The sequence below is a fragment of the Pristiophorus japonicus genome, chromosome 21 (genome assembly GCF_044704955.1).
Source record: "Pristiophorus japonicus isolate sPriJap1 chromosome 21, sPriJap1.hap1, whole genome shotgun sequence".
Lineage (NCBI taxonomy): Eukaryota > Metazoa > Chordata > Chondrichthyes > Pristiophoridae > Pristiophorus > Pristiophorus japonicus.
In genome coordinates this window covers 42,184,467-42,203,076 of record NC_091997.1, presented here as the reverse complement: position 1 = coordinate 42,203,076, position 18,610 = coordinate 42,184,467, and the positions used below count along the sequence as shown (strand labels likewise).

Sequence of the window (18,610 nt, the reverse complement as noted above, 5' to 3'; positions counted from 1 at the left end):
CCCGGGCAACAAGACTAACAAAATCCAGAGTCTCCCGACACTCGGAAAAAAACATGTTCACCAACACCGGGAAAAGCAACGACCTGGAATCTCACAAACCGGCTGTATCGGGGTTCAGCTCCGAAAACAATATCTACAGGAGCTGCTTTGCTTCACTGTTGGATTGAACGGAATATTCCTTCTGGGCGAGGTGTGCCCATTTTAACGGGCACACCAGGATATTCCTTCGACGTTACAAAAAATTGATCGATTTTGGTTCTAACCGCAGTTGGTTTTCAGGGAAACGTTTCACTCCTTTCCAAAGTCACTTCTTCATTTGAAATCTTTCACTTTTTGCTTTATTAAAAGGTGGGATTGCCACTATCAACGAGGATACAAAAAATAGTCTTCGATATTAAATACAGGGCAGACAGTTCACTAAATGTCACATCGGCTGTTCCTCAGGTCCCGGGACTTACAATCGCAATTTATTAATTTATATTTTATATATTTTTTAAGATCCTAAAATGCGGAATCGTTTTACATCGGAAACTACTCAGGTCGCTATCTGTTTCAGAATTTGCGTGACCCCATAGCACTTTCTGAAGGTGATTTGTCTTGGTGTTCTGTCCAATATTTATCCCCCGACCAATTAATTATCTGGTCATTATCTAATTGCTGTTTGTGGGACCTTCCTGTATGCAATTTGGCTGCCGCGTTTACATACACTTTAAAATTACTTAAATGGCTGCATACCACATTATTACATTCTGAGTTTGTGTAAGATATTCTATAACTTTCTTGCTTCTTCTATAAACTCACGTTTGCAATTAGTCCGATGTAGTCATATCACAGAAAAATACCCATATTACATTTCTCCATATATATATAGGTATACATATATAAAGGTTAAAATAGTTTGAATGTATATATATTAGCTTATTTTTCCCAGTTTCCTTCAAAATGATTGCTAGCTGGAATGAACAGCAACAGAACAGTGTAGAAAGAACAGGAATTAAATGGAAGAAAAAAGCAAAGCCGACTAACATAGTGTTGGAATGCATGTGTGCTCGTGCGAGGAGTATTACAAATAAGGTTGATGAGCTACAGGTACAAGTTGCCACATGGGTGTTATGATATAGTGGCTATAACAAAGACCTGGCTTAAACATGGGCAGGAATGGGAAGTAAACATTTCTATCTACAATGTATTCAAGAGGGACAGGGAAGAAAACAACGACAGAGGAGTTTTGGCAGTATTGATCAAGGATAATATTACAGGTCTACAGAGGGACAATATACTCGAGGTTTCAAAGATTGTATCTATTTGGTTAAAGATAAGGAACAGAAAAGGAGCTGTTACTTTTCTGGGTGTTTCCTGTAGACTTCCAAATGGTGATAATGAGGTAGAGGAGAAAATCTGTCGCCAAATTACAGAGAAATGTAAAAATAATAGAGGACTTCAATTAATCTAATTTCAACTGGGGGTAATACAGAGTAAAGGACTCAGAGGGTGAAGAATTCCTAAAATATTTACAGGAAAAGCTTCTTAATCAGTATGTTTCTAGCCCAGCAAAGAAAAAAACAGTGCTGGATCCAGTCAGTGGAACTCAATATCAGGTGCAGCAAATAATGGGAAGCTAATCCATTAGAGCATGAAATAAATCTCTAGCCCCATGCACTTTCAAAAGGCATTTGATCAAGTATCACATAACAGAATTATTCAGAAAATAGAAGCACGTCATATTAAAGGGACAGTGGCAACTTCGGTACGTCATTGGCTGAGCGGGAGGTAGCAGAGAATAATGGTGAATGGATGATTTTTATAAGTGGAGGGAAGTATGCAGTGGGATCAGTATTAGGACCATTGCTTTTCTTGTATAGGGAGTACAATTTTGAAGTTTGCGAATTATACAAAACTTGGCAACATAGTAGACAGTGAGTACGATAGTCACAGACTTCAGAAGGACAGAGACAAACTGGTGAAATGGGCAGATACATGGCAGATGCAATTTAATGCGAAAAAGTGTGAAGTGATGCAATTTGGGAGTAACATCATGGATAAGTAGTATAATCTAAATGTGGAGGTGAAGAAGCAGAGGGACCTTGGGATGCATATTCACAAATCTTTGAAGGTGGCAGGGCAAGTTGATGAGGTGGCTGAGGAAGCGTATGGGATGATTAGCTTTGTAACTTGAATCCAAAGCAAGGAAGTCATGCTAAACGTTTACAAATCACTGGTTAGGCCGCAGTTGGGGAATTGTGTATAATTCTGGGCACCACACTTTAGGAAGGATGTCAATGCCTTGGAGTAATTACAGAAGATGTTTACCAGGATGATACCAGGGATGAAGGATTTCAATTATGTAGAGCAATTGGAGAAGCTCGGATTGTTCTCCTTAGAACAGAGAAGTTTAAGAGGAGACCTGATAGAGGTATTCAAAATTATGAGGAGTTTTGATAGAGCAAATAGGGAGAAACTGTTTCCTTTGGCTAGTGTGTAGATAACCAGACATCATCATTTTAAAATAATTGGCAAAAGAACTGGAGCAGAATTTTTATTTCACACAGAGCTTTGTTAAGATCTAATGGGTGGTGGAAGTAGATTCCATGGGAACTTTCAAAGGACAATTGGATATGTATTTGAAGAGAACTGATTTGCATGGTTGTGGGGAAAAAGCTGATGTGTGGGACTAAATGGGACAGTTCTTTCAAAGAGCCAGCACAGGCCCTTCTGTGCTGTAAGATTCTTGATTCTTGATTTATTTCTCTATTTTATAAATCTATATATTTATATTAAATATTTCTCTGAGATAAGAAATAAAGACACACAAATATGGTTTATTGTTTCGGGAATACCCTTCAATACTATTGGCTCTATCTATCTCTTTCTCATGCTGAATGATGTGCTGTGAATTTCCAGCACTTCCTGTTTTAACTTCATATTCATTTTCCATCCTTTATCTTTTATACTTTTTCTTCATCCTTTATACAACTGTGTGTCTATCTAATTTCTTTCTCTTGTGCGTTGTTTTGTAATTCTAGTTGGCAGCAATCTTTGCTGATATTCTTCAGTGGAGTTCCAATTATTATGTAAGAGATATAAAGCAGTTTCAACTACATTAAACAATATGAATAAGACCTGATACAATTTTAACTTAGGCAACATGCTCTTTGTACTAGCTTACAGAGAAAATGTTTTAAATATTTGGAGTTGCTTGTCTCAGTCAGGGTGTAATTATGAGTAACTGAATCTGAAGGAAACTGTGGGTAAAAATATAATACACGTAAAATCAAATTCAGACCTAGCAACTACTGTATAAGAGAGGCTAATCATTTTGATATATAGGCATGGAAGAGATAACCTCCGCAAATATGCATTTTGTATTGAATTGTATTCCTTTCCTTTTGTACTGTGATAAATCCCAGTTTTTACAATGTAGAATTAAATATCCAATTAATATTCTGTGATAAACTGCTGATATCTCAAGATACGAGGACACAGTTGTTAAAGATGCTCGGAATTAATTATGTCATTGTGGCACTAATGCAAAGCAACATTAAATGGTAGGACATGATCACCCTCACTGGTTAGTTCCCTCCTCCAGCAGGATTGCTGTGGAGAAGTGTCGTGGAGGCCAAGCATTTCCCTGTCGGGATGGAGGGAACATGGAAGAGAACCATTCAGCAGGATGCTCCTACACAACTCTGAGCAGAGTGTCCAAGGTGCGTACGCTGCCAGGAAACTTTCAGATTGACCATAAACAGTTGCACGTGGTCAACGATTTTCCGCGAAATAAATCACCAAAGTGAACTAAGTAGAGTCAGTGTTGCACTCATAGCATAGGATAAACATGAAGTTTGCCAAATTAAATTTTGGATTATTTTTTCTATTCTTTCGTTTTGTAATCCTTTTTCTGATCTTCTTGTTAGGTCCATAAGAAGATTAATGTTGGTATTTTGCAAAAGTACTTTCACTCTTCAACAATTTTTGTGCTCTCAATTCAGAACCCTAATGAACACTGGAAGGAGACAATGGCTCTGGTTTTAGTCTGGGGTAGGGTGGATTCAAACCCAGATTTCAGAAGGGAAAGGTACACTTTTGAGATCCATCTCAGAAATATCCATAACGACTGAAAAATTAATCTAAACATGTTACTATTGGTTATAAGCTTGAATAGTTTCATGGGTACAGTATCGTTGGCATTGAAGAATGAACATTAAAATCAGCTACGTGATAGAGGATACTGAGATCAAAAGATGGTTCAGTGGTTGCACCTTCTCATTACTTTGTCACAGTTTTCTGTCCCCAGATATGTTTTGCTTTCCTTTACGTGTTCTAATCACTCTTGTTGCCCCTTACAGCCTTTGGAAAGGCCCCAAAACAGAACATTTTAAATAATTGCAGCCTCAGAGTGAAAGGACCTATATGTACTGGGAGCTCATTATGTATAACTAATAAAGTAAATTGTATAAAGTTTGCCCAACACGATATCAACAGGCACTAATATATTTCCACCTTTGGGGGAGTCCAAAACAAGGGGCTGTAAATATAAGATAGTCACTAATAAAGCACATCATTTATTCAAGGGAAACATTTCACTCAGAGATTAGGGAATATGTGGAATTCGCTACCATATGGGGTGGTTGAGGCAAATAACATTTACGGGGATGCAATGTTCAATGCCAACTGTGTATTAGGCAGTGTTGTGGAACATGCAAATTGTCATCTACCAGTTCTAACACGGGGTATAAAATGTTTTTGTTAAAACAGATTCTTTGTGTTGTGTATGAATAAAGCGTCTGACCAGATACTGTGAGCTCAAAGTAAAGTGTGACCTTAGTCTTTTATTACCGATCTCCAGAGTGCCTCTCCAGCCTGTGAGGCCTCCTTAAGTACAGGTGCTCGCAAGGGATTGTGGAATTCCTTGGGACTCCAGGGGATGAGCCCACCGGTGGTTAAACAAGGTATTTACAGGTTTACATATATAACAACACTCCTCCCCAAAGTCTATAGTGTAACTATTTACAAGGTGAGTCGACCTGGGGCCTTTCTTTCCCTGGTTGATCGTCTCAGTGCAAATGCTGGTTTTGATAAGTCATTTGTTGGGTCCTCGCTGGGCTGCTGTGCAGCTGGCCTTGCTGGTCTACCTGGCATGGTGAGTTCTGCTGGGCTGCTGCGGGTGATGGGTTCTGCTTCGTGGTCAACCGTTGTGTCGGTTGCCACTGGTGTGTGTGTTTAGGGGTCAAAAAAGATAGGGTCTAATGTGTGTTGCTCTGGATAGTCCGTGAATCTGAATTTGGTTTGGTCCAAGTGTTTCCTGTAGATGAGTCCATTTGAAAGTTTGACCCAAAACACCCTACTCCCCTTTTTGGCCACGAGAGTGCCGGGAAGCCAGTTGGGACTATATCCATAGTTCAACACAAATACAGGATCATTAATCTCAATTTCGCCTGACACATATGCGCTATCATGATATGTACTTTGTTGAAGCCGCCTGCTCTCTACCTGTTTGTGTAGATCAGGGTGGACTAATGAGAGCATTGTCATTCATGAGCAGTTCAACGGGTGGGATCCCAGTGAGCAAGTGGGGTCTTGTGCAGTAACTTAGCAGGACCCGGAATAGGCGAGTCTGCAGTGAGCCTTCAGTTACCCTCTTCAAGCCTTGCTTGATTGTTTGCACTGCTCTCTCTGCCTGACTATTGGATGCCTGTTTGAAGGGGGCGGATGTAATGTGTTTGATTCCATTGCGGGTCATGAACTCTTTAAACTCGGCACTGGTGAACCATGGCCTGTTGTCACTCACAAGGCCATCAGGCAGACCGTGCATGGCAAACATGGTCCGCAGGCTTTCAGTGGTGCCAGCGGATGTGCTTGCCGACATTATCTCACATGCAATCCATTTGGAATATGCATCTACAACCACTAGGAACATTTTACTCAAGAACGGGCCTGCATAGTCGATATGGACCCTAGTCCAAAGTTTGGAGGGCCAAGACCATAAACTTAGTGGCGCCTCCCTGGGTGCATTGCTTAACTGTGAACATGTGTTACTAAGTTCGCATCGATACTGGGCCATCTCACGTGGGATCTGGCTATCGCTTTCATCATAATGATGCCTGGGTGGGTACTGTGGAGATCACTCCATGAAAATTTCCCTGCCTTTTTAGGCACCACTACCCGATTACCCCAAAGAAGGCAGTCTGCCTGTATAGACATTTCATCTTTGTGCCGCTGGTACGGCTTTATTTCTTCCTGCATTTCGAATGGGACACTGGACCAGCTCCCGTGAAGCGCATAGTTGTTTACTACGGACAGTAAGGGGTCCTGGCTCGTCCAGGTTCTAATCTGTTGTTCAGTAACGGGTGATTGCCCACTCTCGAATGCTTTCATTACCATGATTAAATCTGCAGCTGTGCCATTTCCATCCCCGTGGTGGGCAATGGTAGCCTACTGAGAGCATCGGCACAGTTTTCTGTGCCTGGCCTGTGGCGGATGGCATAGTTGTATACGGACAACGTGAGCGTCCATCTCTGGATGCGGGCCGATGCATTCGTATTTGTCCCCTTACTTTCAGAAAAGAGGGATATCATTGGCTTATCGTCAGTTTCCAATTCAAATTTTCGCCCAAACAGATATTGATGCATTTTCTTTAGCCCATAAAGACACACTAATGATTCTTTTTCAATCATGATGTAGGCCCTCTCAGCCTTAGACAGAATTCTGGATGCATAAGCAACTGGTTGCAATTTCCTAGATTCATTTGCTTGTTGCAATACACGCCCGACACCGTATGACGACGCATCATAAGCTAGTAGCAAACGCTTAAATGGATCATACAACATAAGTAATTTGTTAGCGCATAACAGTTTTCTAGCTTTTACAAAGGCATTTTCTTGGCTTTTGTCCCATACCCCTTGATGCAGTAAGGCATGCAATGGTTCTAACAGTGTGCTAAGACCCGGTAAGAAGTTCAGGAGTCCTAGAAATGACCGCAGCTCCGTCACGTTCTGTGGCCTCAGTGCATACTCGATTGCCTCCATCTTCAAATCGGTGGGCCTGATGCATCCGCCGCAATTCTTCTCCCCAGGAACTACACTTCAGGTGCCAGGAAAACATACTTCGAGCATATTAACCTGAGCCCCATGCGATTAAGCTGACTAAGAACCTCCTCCAGGTTCTGCAGATGCTCAACTGTATCCCGACCTGTACCCAAGATGTTGTCCTGGAAGACCATGGTGCACGGGACCAACTTTAGTAAGCTTTCCATGTTTCTCTGGAATATCGCCTCGGCTGATTGAATCCCAAACGGGCATCTTTTGTAAATAAAGAGACCCTTGTGCATGTTGATGCAGAGAGGCCCTTCGATGATTCCTTCAGCTCCTTCGTCATATAGGCCGAGGTTAATTCCAGCTTCGTGAATGTCTTTCCTCCCGCTAGCATCGCAAAGAGGTCATCTGCCTTTGGTAGTTGGTATTGATTCTGCAGGGAGAAACGATTGACAGTTACTTTTTAATCTCCACAGATTCTGACAGTGCCATCTCCCTTGAGCACAGGAACAATCGGACTGGCCCACTCCTTTAATTCAATCGGCGAAATGATGCCCTCTCATTGCAGCCAATCCAGCTTGATCTCCACCCTCTCTCTCATCATGTACATTATTGCTCTCGCCTTGTGATGGATGGGTCGCAACCCCGGAATTAGGTGGATCTGCACTTTTGCTCCTTGGAACTTCCCAATGCCTGGTTCGAACAGCGAAGGGAACTTGTTTAGGACCTGGGCACATAAAGTATTATCGACGGACGAGAGTGCTCGGACATCATCCAGTTGCAGCGTATCTTCCCCAGCTAGCTCCTGATGAGCAGCATGGGGCCATCGCCCGGTACCAGAGTGGTAACTTGTGCACCGCTCCATCGTAGGAGACCTTTAACAGCAGCACTGCCAATTACGGGAATCAGTTTCTTTGTGTAAGTTCTCAGTTTAGTGTGAATAGGAGTCAGGACTGGCCTTAAGGCCTTGCTGCACCACAATTTATCGAAAGTCTTTTTTTTCATAATGGACTGGCTTACGCCTGTGTCCAGCTCCATTGACACTGGGAGTCCATTTAATTCAACCTTCAGCATTATCGGGGGACATTTTGAGGTAAATGTGTGCACCCCATATACCTCTGCCTCCTCGGTCTGAGGCTCTGGTTCATCGTGATCCGCCATGGGTCTGTCCTCCTCTGCAACATGGTGGTTTGCAGGATTAGCAGGGTTTGCAAATCGCCTGCACATACATTGGAGATGTCCCATTGTTCCACAGCCCTTGCAAATGTACCCTTTGAAGCGGCATGAATGGAAACAATGATCACCCCGGCAGCGCCAACAAGGCCTTGCATTCATCATCCTTGATGGTCGACTCTGAGACATCTGCAGATGTGCAGCTGGAGTCATGTGAGGCCTGCCCTGTATGTTACGATTCGAAAACAACATTACTTTGTTCACAGTACTTGTAGCAGCACTCCTGTGCTGACAGATTTGCTTGATATTGTTACTGGTGGCGATGAACGCCTGAGCTATCACTGTGGCTTTACTCAAGGTTGGGGTCTCTACAGTAAAACGTTTCCAAAGTATTACTTCATGGCCAATGCCAGTAAAAAAGAAGTTCCTGAGCATGTGCTCCAAATGTCATTCAAATTCGCGATGTCCTGCAAGACATCTTAGCTCGGCGACATAGCTCACCACTTCCTGGCCTTCAGACCTCTTGTACGTGTAGAACCGGTACCTCGCCATCAGAATGCTTTCCTTCATGTTAAGATGCTCCCAGACCAGTGTGCATAAGTCATCATATGATTTCTCTGTGGGTTTCGCAGGAGCAAGCAGATTTTTCATGACGCCATACGTTGGTGCCCTGCAAACGGTGAGGAGAATCGTCCTTTATTTGGCAGCATTCGCTTCTCCTTCCAGCTCATTGGCCGCGAAGTATTGGTCGAGTCGCTCCACGAAGGTTTCCCAATCATCTCCCTCAGAGCATTTCTCCAGGATGCCCATTGTTCTCTGTATCGTTGCGTCTGGTTCATCGTCTGAATCTCATTGCCAGTTGTTGTGTATGAATAAAGAGTCTGACCAGATACTGTGAGCTCAAAGTAAGATGTGACCTTAGTCTATTATTACAGGTCTCCAGAGTGCTTCTCCAGGCTGTGGGGCCTCCTTAATAATAGGTGCTTAAGTACAAGGGATTGTGGGATCCCTTAGGACTCCAGGGGCTGAGCCCTCCGGTGGTAAACAAGGCGGATAAGTGGAGCTGAGTCCACGGCCAGATCAGCCATGATTTTGTTGAATGGCGGAGCAGGCTCGAGGGGCTAGATGGCCTACTCCTGTTCCTAATTCTTATATTCTTATGCATTTACAGGTTTATATAGAAAACACTTTGGAATTCGATGACCTGACCAATCAAGTGAACCAAGTTTGGAACTGCGATTTGTTGTAAATTTCCCTGCTAAAACTCGCAAGATTTTGCTATAATTTTTGCTTTTAAGCATATGTTCATTAGTTATTCTATGCTTAATAAATCTGTAAACGTGTGACATAAAATGCTGTGAACCCTATTATGTTGTGTAACACTCTTCCCTTAACACAGCCAGCAGCATTCCTCCGAGGGACAGGGGTGTGGTGGAACGGTAATCCAGGTCAGGGTGGTGAGGCGTTGGAAGATCGCACAGCCAGATTTAGCCTAATTTCGATGGGATTGCAGTGGAGAATCCAGCCCAATGCCTCTTAATTCAAACCTCAGAAGCCTCTCAATCTGGCTGGCTGTGGGCAGGAATCTGAGTTCTCATATGCAAATTAGGCCCTGCTGTTCAAGCCAGAAGGGCCTGTGGGACACCCAGCCTCCTGGGTTGTCGCCCACCTCAGAGGCCCATCCGCCCCTGACCCGCCTACTTCCAGAAAATTCGAACCATTGACTAAGGTTCACTCTTACATTCAGTACTACATAGTTTGAGCAAGGGGAACTTTTAAGGAGTGGAGAAAATAACATTGAAAATGAGAGGGTAGAAAGGGAAACACAAAGGTATATGTCAGCATCATTGAAAGCATGAAAATCATAGAATCATAGAATCTCTCAGCACAAAAAAGGCCATTCTGCCCACCATGCCTTAGCTGCCTCTTTGAAAGAGCTATCCAATGAATCCCACTTCACTGCTCTATCTGCACTGCCCTGCTAATTTTTCCTTTTCAAATATATATCCAATTCCCTTTTGAAAGTTACTGCTGAATCTGCTTCTACCACCCTTTCAGATGGTGCGTTCCAGATCATGACAGCTTACTCCATGAAAAACATTCTCCTCATCTCCCCATGGTTTTTTCTCCCCTTTTTTTCTTTTCTCCTTAATGCTGTTGTGTATTATTCTACTGGAAAGCACAGTCTCCAATGCCTTGTCCCAGCCACTGGTGACCTTGTGTCACTTTGGGCAATGAGGAGTAGACCTTCTGTGCTCTGACCTTAGGCAATTTTCCAGCCTTAGGGTCATGTGTGTAATTTTGGTGGTGATGGGGTGTTGGTGTGGGGTTAACATTTCTTTGGTCTTTTCGATTGCTTTTTTACCTGTGCATTAGTTTTTAATGAATTGTGTGCCCGGAGTCCCAAATCTTTGTGGGTACACAGCAGACTAACGTAGAACCAACGTGTCAAATTTTGAAATTTTCATTTTGAAAAGGACACTATTTCAATTCTTAAATCCAGGCTCTTTGTATGCTGTGATTAATGTAAAATATGTGATCTAAATTGGGATCTTGGTCAATAATATGCCCCTCACAGACAAGTTCTCTCCCAGGGCTGATTGGAGGCACACAAACACTGCCAAATATTTGGTGCCCATGTCCCCCAGTTTGCCCTGTCATCAAGCAATTTTTCTCTCATCAGCTGTTGCTGACTTAGATTCGCCCCAGTGAACCCTTTAACATTTCATCACAGAAAATATCATAGTAATAAGTATTAATAATTTAAAATATATAATCAAATATGGAACAATATCAAGACATTGCTTTTTCTCTATCAGTCACTTAGCTGAAAATAAATATCAATAAATTAAAATAAATAATTGTACATGCAACAATATCAAGATATCATTTGTGTTCCATTAGTCAAAGTGCTGCAAATAGTGTCATGACAGCAAAACAATATAATGTCTGTAAAAATATAATGCTTATTTTATAAAGAGGAGATATTTTAAATAAATATTCATCATTCTCAGTCTGTACTAAACGTGTCTTTGAAATGTAACAATTTGATAAAATTCAATAAGTTAAAATAAATAATCATCGTTTCCAGACTCTATTAAACACGTCGATAGAAAATCTTTAATTTCTCTTCTGATTTTTGCCGTGATGAAAAGGATCTGTTTTAAACTGGCCCTGGTCTCAGCGCAGATTATTTTCCAGGCGCATTCACTGAATCTTTGAGAAAGAGAAATATTCAGGAAAATCCATTAGAGAATGAACAGATTTAAATGGGGTAAAATGAGCTACATGTCAGTAATCACACAGTTAAATATCAATTGTCCCAACTTCTGCTTGAGAAACTTTTTCAGTTTCTTAAAGTAATTGTGAATGGAGGTGTTTCTCCTCGGCCTGGAGTCTGAGCCCGGTTTCCATAGACATTCTTCCAGATCCCGGAGCTGCCGATCCAGGAGAAGACGGAAGTTTTCCACCTTGTCCCAGGGAGCTGGAAGAATGTGTCCGGAAACTGTGATATTGCCCTGTGATGAAATGTTAAATGTAGTCCAGAACCAGGGGTCACAGTCTAAGGATAAGGGCTAAGCCATTTAGGACCAAGATGACAAGAAACTTCTTCACCCAGAGAGAGGTACACCTGTGGAATTCTCTACCACAGAAAGTTGTTGAGGCCAATTCACTAAATATATTCAAAAAGGAGTTAGATGTAGTCCTTACTACTAGGGGGATCAAGGGGTACGGCGAGAAAGCAGGAATGGGGTAATGACGTTGCATGTTCAGCCATGAACTCATTGAATGGCGGTGCAGGCTAGAAGGGCCGAATGGCCTAATCCTGCATCTATTTTCTATGTTTCTATTTCTATGTATCACTGGGACGTCTGCGGAAAATACTGTTTTTATCCCGTCCTTTATGGACTGGCAGCTGCTACAATGAAAAGTTTCATCTCAGGTTTGCTCTGCTGGGCACCTTGTTCCGCTTGCTGGTTTTCCAGTGTCAGCTCTCTGTACTGGCCCACCCGGCTCACACTACTGCTGCTCCTCTTTTCAATGCTGTGATATCTTCATACAAAAAAAAGTTACTGCTTTTACACAATGTGTGAAGTTGAAATTAAGAAAGATCTTAAGATTTTTCAATTACATATTTAATACAGACTGAGAAAAATACTTTATTTTAAAGACCCCGAATTTTTACAAAATAATTTAACGCCTATACAAAGTATTACTAATTTTACAATGTTGTCAGCTTGGCTCAGAAGTAACACTCTGAGTCAGAAGGTTCTGAGTCCATATCCCACTCCCAAATGAACTCTTTTATTTCCATGCTGCTTTGCGAGACTCCTTATTCCAGATGCTGAACTTCAAGTGACAACTCTCTGAACTGGCTGTGCCCCGGCCAATACCCAGCACTGTCACTGGTTGCCATGGTACTGTCGGGCTGTCAAGGGTGGGGTTTGCAGACCAATGACCCCTGACCTTTACATTTGTGCTCTCCCAGTGGCCATCACTTCAAATCGTCTCAAGTCTGACGAATTTGCCCGGGACCCTGAGTCTGGGTTGTGAGAGGCTGTAGTGACAGCAAGTTCTCAACACACTCTGTGAGCAAAATGAATGAAATGGTGAGTTTAACCTGCATCTCGAGCCGGATCCGAACCAAACAGGGGCTGTTTGTTGTGAAAAGTCAGATATGTGGAGATAGTTTGGAGTTTTATAACTGTATCAAATTTAAAGCCACTGATGCTCCAGTATTGCTTTGTCTCGAGTTGGCAGTAACAGCGATTATCTTGTCTCAGGGCGGTCGCATCTCCCGACAGTGTGTAAGAGAGAGGCTCTCGCTAAAACCAAGCCCTTGAATCTGGTGAAACTTTCGGACGGATTGCAGGTGAGTGTTGTTTTATTTTATCGAAACTCGCGTTTTATCGAAAGTATCAGTAAGTTGAACATCGGGGCCAGAACTTTAATCAGGAAATTAAAATCCATTGTTGGCCGCCCATTGATGTGAACGTATTCGTTAACTCGCTCATTTACTCTCACTGTCACTCTCTCTAATGATCTCATTCACTCAAACGATCTCACTCACTCCAACATTCAAACTCACTTTAACTATCCCAAGCTCACTATCTCACTCCCAGAACCTCTTTAATTTACTTATTCCTTCTAATAATCACACCCGCTATTCACTTAACCCAGTATAATCTGTTTGCTCCCATACAAACTGCTTCCGCTAACTGTCTCACTTCCTCTTACCATCTCACCACCTCTATCTCACTCGCTGTAAACATCTCACTCCTTCATTTCACACCCTCTAATTATCTGACTCACTGAAATCTTCTCAACACATCTAATCATCTTGTACCTTGTGTCTATCTTATTTCCTGTAACCATCTGCCACCCTCTAACCTTCTCACTCCAGAGCTATGGTGATAATTGTGAGACTTGCCTGATCCCGGGCTGGTTAAATCATAGAGTCATGTAATGATACCACACAGAGGGCGGTCATTATGCCCATCGTGCCTATGTGGCCTCATTGTAACAGCTTTCCAATTAATCCCACTAACCTGCCCACTCCCCATAGCCGTGTACATATTTCCTCTTCAACTATTAAATCATAGAAGCATATAATGATCCAGAACAATAGGAGGCCATGCGGCCCATCGTTCCTGTGCCAGTTCTTTGAAAGAGCCATAAGATTTATCCCACACCCCTGCTGTTTCCCAATAGCCCTACATAGTTTTCCCATTGAATTATTTATCCAAATTGTTTTTGAAAATTATTGAATCTGCTTCCACCAGCCTTTCAGACAGTTTATTGCAGATCTATAAAATCGCTGTGTAAAGAAACTATCTGTCATCACACCTCCAATTCTTTTGCCAATTACCAACTTTGCCCTCTTGTTACTGATTCTCTACCACTAGAAGTAATTATTTTTATTTAACCTATCACTATTCTACTGTCATCAACTTTCATCAAAGAACTCAATCAAGTTAATCAAACATGATTTGCCTTTAACGAATCCCTTCTACCTTTCATGTATTAACCCACATTTCTCAAAATAACAATTAATTATGACTTGGTGTATTGTCTCAAACTTATCCGATCCCCAGTGTTAAGCTGACTGGTCTGTATTTGCTGGGATTTTGTTGTCTCGTTTTAAACCCTTTAGCTTTAATCGTCCAGGGAGAGCTAGATTTGTATGCCCTTCCTTTCCACTCATGGGATTGTGCCTAGACTGCATCTAAACTATGCCCACTTTGAAGGCCTCCCATCACTGATTTACAATTTTACCTGCCAATCTTTGATTAAAATCTGCGTGTGCCAGAATCTCTTCCTGGATTCTGAAATTAGCCCGCCTCCAGTTGAGTACTTTCACTTGGAATTGTTGCTCGTCCTGTCCCATAAATACTCTAAACCTAAATGGGAACAGATTCCCTCTAATGACATTCTATTTTGCACAGAGCCAGGACAGAATCCAGATTGTCCATCAAACACTGCGTCACCTCACAAGATCTACAGCATGAACCTGAGCTCAGTCACATGGCCCCGGGACAAAGTGGAAACCTTCCCTCTTCTCCTGGACCGGCAGCTCAGGGAGCTGAAAGAATGTGTCCAGAAACCAGGCTCAGGCTCCAGGCCGAGGAGAAATGCCTCCATTCACAAATACTTTTAAGAAACTAAGTCAGTTTCTCAAACAGAAGGTGGGACAATTGATATTTCACTGTGTGATTACTGACATGCAGCTCATTTCACACCATTTAAATCTGTTCATTCTCTAATGGATTCTCCTCAATATTTCTCTTTTGCAGAGATTGTGACTGTGCCTGGGAAATAATCTGTGCTTAGACCAGGGCCCGTTTGCAACAGATCCTTTTCATCACGGCAAAAATCAGAAGAGAAATTCAAGATTTTCCTTGACGTGTTTAACAGAGCCTGGCAACCATAATTGGTTATCTTAAAATTGTTCAAATTTTAAAAATTGTTACATTCCAAAGACAAGTTTAGTACAGACTGGGAATGATGAGTATTTATTTAAATTATCTCCTATTTATAAAAGAATCATTATATTTTTATAAATATTATATTGTATTGTAGCTAAGTGACGGATGGAGAACAAGTAATATCTTGATATTGTTCCATATATAATTACTTAATTTAATTTATTGATATTTATTACTGGGGATATTTTCCTTTGATGAAATGTTAATGGTTTCACCGGTGCAAGTCTGAGGAAAATGCTGTATCTGTCCCATCCTTTATGGACTGGCAGCTGCTGCAATGAAAAGTTTCATCTCAGGTTAGCTCTGTTGAGCACTTTAGTCCACTCGCTGGTTTTCCAGTGTCAGCTCTCTATACTGGTCCACCCGGCTCACACTACTGTTGCTCCTCCACTCACCTGAATTGAGTCAGTTTTATTGTTGTGATATCTTCATACAATAAAATATTACTGTTTTTTTACACTATGTGTAAAGTCAGTTCAATAAGAAATATACATTTCCTGAAATGGAAGAGAAAATGTTTTTTTAATGGATCTGTTTACATTGAATTTAAATAAATATACATCATTAATAACTGCCTCTCGTGCCTTATGAAATGCTATGGATTTCTCGTGCCTGTAAATGCATTTGGTTTTTACCATTTTTATTATAAATACTTTTGATTCTGTCGCACACTCAAATGCTCAAGCTCTCAATCCACTGATTCCATTGTTCAGCAGCATTCGTTTGTTCCTTCTGTTCCTCAATATCTCTGATTGTCACTTCGAGTAGGATAAAGAGAGTCAGAAATTGGAGATTTGACTGTCCTGGTCATGGTGATCAGAGATATCCTTTGTCAGAGAGACATTCTGTCCCTCCTTTTCCTCCTTGACCTCTCTGGTGTGTGCGACATGATCTATCACTCCATCATTTTTCATAATTTCTCCTCAGTAATTCACCTCTGTGGCACTGTGCTGGCTTGGCCCGACTTTGATGTTTCCCAATGTAGCCATCAGACTTCCTGAAATAGGTTCTGGTATATATTATACTTGTATTTACTCTGCACAGCCACCAGCAGGCTCATCCCCTGGAGTCCCATGGGATCCCATAATCCCTTGGGAGTACAGGTATTTAAGGAAGCTTCACAGGTTGGAGAGGCAATCTGGAGACCTGCAATAAAAACTAAGATCACACTTTACTTTGAGCTCACAGTATGCAGTCTGACTCTTTCTCCATACACAGCAACTGGCGACGAGATACAGATAGCAAACCCAAAGATGCAGAGAACAGTGGGCATTCTGGAGAAATTCTCGGAGGGAGATGATTGGGAAACTTGTGCAGCGACTCGACAAATACTTCATGGCCAATGAGCTAGATGGGAAGAGAGCACTGCCAAATGAGGAGCGATCCTCCTCACCATCTGTAGGGCAACAGCATATGGCCTCATGAAGAATCTGCTCATTCCAGCGAAACCCACAGAGAAATCATACGACGATTTGTGCACACTGCTCCGAGAACATTTCAACCCAAAGGATAGCATTCTGATGGCAAGGTAGCGGTTCTGCACCTACAAAAGGTCTGAAGGCCAGGAAGTGGCGAGTTATTTCGCCGAGCTAAGATGCCTTGTAGAACATTACAAATTTGAAGCACATTTGGAGCACATGCTCAGAGACTTGTTCGTACATGCCATTGGCCACGAAACCATACTTCGCAAACTTTTGACTGTAGAGACCCCAACCTTGAGTACGGCCATAGCGGTAGCCCAGGCATTCATTGCCACCAGTGACAATATGAAGCAAATCTCTCAGCACACAAGTACTGCTACAAGTACTGTGAACAAAGTGATGTTGTTTTCGAATCGTAACGTATATGGCAGGTCACACATATCTGCAGCTACATGTCCGCAGATGTCTGAGTCCACCATCAAGGTGATAAGGGCAAGGCCGTTAACACCTTGTTGGTGCTGCGGGGGTGATCTTCATTTGATTCATGCCAATCCAAAAAGTATGTTTGCAAGGGCTGTGTAACAATGGGACACCTCTAACGAGTGTGCAGGTGAGCTGCGAAGCCTGTTAAACCTGCAAACCATCATGTTGCAAAGAACGACAGATCCACGGAGGATCACGATGGACCAGAGCCTCAGATCAAGGAGGCAGAGGTACATGGGGTACACACATTCACCATGAATTGTCCCCCGATAATGCTGAATGTTGAACTAAACGGACTCCCAGTGTCAATGGAGCTGGACACGGGCGCGAGCCTGTCCATCATGGGCAAAAAGACTTTTGAAAGGTTGTGGTGCAACAAGGCCTCAAGGCCAGTCTTACCTCCAGTTCGCACGAAACTAAGAACTTACACGAAAGAACTGATTCCTGTAATTGGCAGTGCCACCATAAAGGTCTCCTATGATGGCGCAGTGCACAAGCTACCACTCTGATTGGTACCGGGCGATGGTCCCACGCTGCTCGGCAGGAGCTGGCTGGGAAAGATATGCTGGAACTGGGATGATGTCCGAGCGCTATAGCGCGCTGACGCCACTTCGTGTGCCTAGGTCTTAAACAAATTTCCTTCGCTTCGAGCCAGGCATCAGGAAATTCCATGGAGCAAAAGTGCAGGTCCACCTAATTGTGGAGGTGTGACCCATCCATCACAAGGCGAGAGCAGTACCGTACATGATGAGAGAAAGGGTAGAGATCGAGCTAGACCAGCTGCAAAGAGAGGGCATCATTTCCCTGAATGAATTTAACGAGTGGGCCAGTCCTGTCGTCCCAGTCCTCATGGGAGACGGCACAATCAGAATCTGTGGTGATTACAAAGTAACTATCAATCATTGCTCCCTGCAGGACCAATACCCACTACCAAAGGCCGACAACCTCTTTGCAACGCTGGTGGGAGGAAAGACGCTCATGAAGCTGGATCTGATTCAGCCTACATGACGCAGGAACAGGAGGAATCATTGAAGGCCCTCACCTGCATCAACATGCACAAAGGTCTTTTTGTTTATAACCAATGTGCGTTCGGTGGCAGTGATATTCCAAAGAAACATGGAAAGCTTACTGAAGTTGGTCCCACACACCGTGGTCTTGCAGGACGACATCTTGGTCACAGGTTGGAATGCAGTCGAACATCTGCAGAACCTGGAGGAGGTTCTTCGTTGACTCAACCACGTGGGGCTCAGGTTAAAATGCTCGAAGTGCATTTTGCTGGTGTCTGAAGTGGAGTTCCTGGGAAAGAAGTTTGCGGCGGACGGCATTAGGTCCACCAGCATGAAGACGGAGGCAATCGGGACACCGAGGCCACAGAACGTGACAGAGCTGCGGTCGTTTCTGGGACTCTTGAACTACTTTGGTAACTTCTTACCGAGTCTCAGCTCACTGTAAGAAGCACCGCATGTCTTACTACAAAAAGGGGACAAATGGGTTTGGGGCAAAAGCCAAGAAAATGACT

The 18,610-nt window shown here is 42.7% G+C and overlaps 1 pseudogene; it reads left to right on the top strand.

Moving 5' to 3' along the window:
* The window catches only part of LOC139233525 (interferon tau-like), a 117,421-nt pseudogene that overhangs the window by 83,263 nt on the left and 15,548 nt on the right, over window positions 1-18,610 (top strand).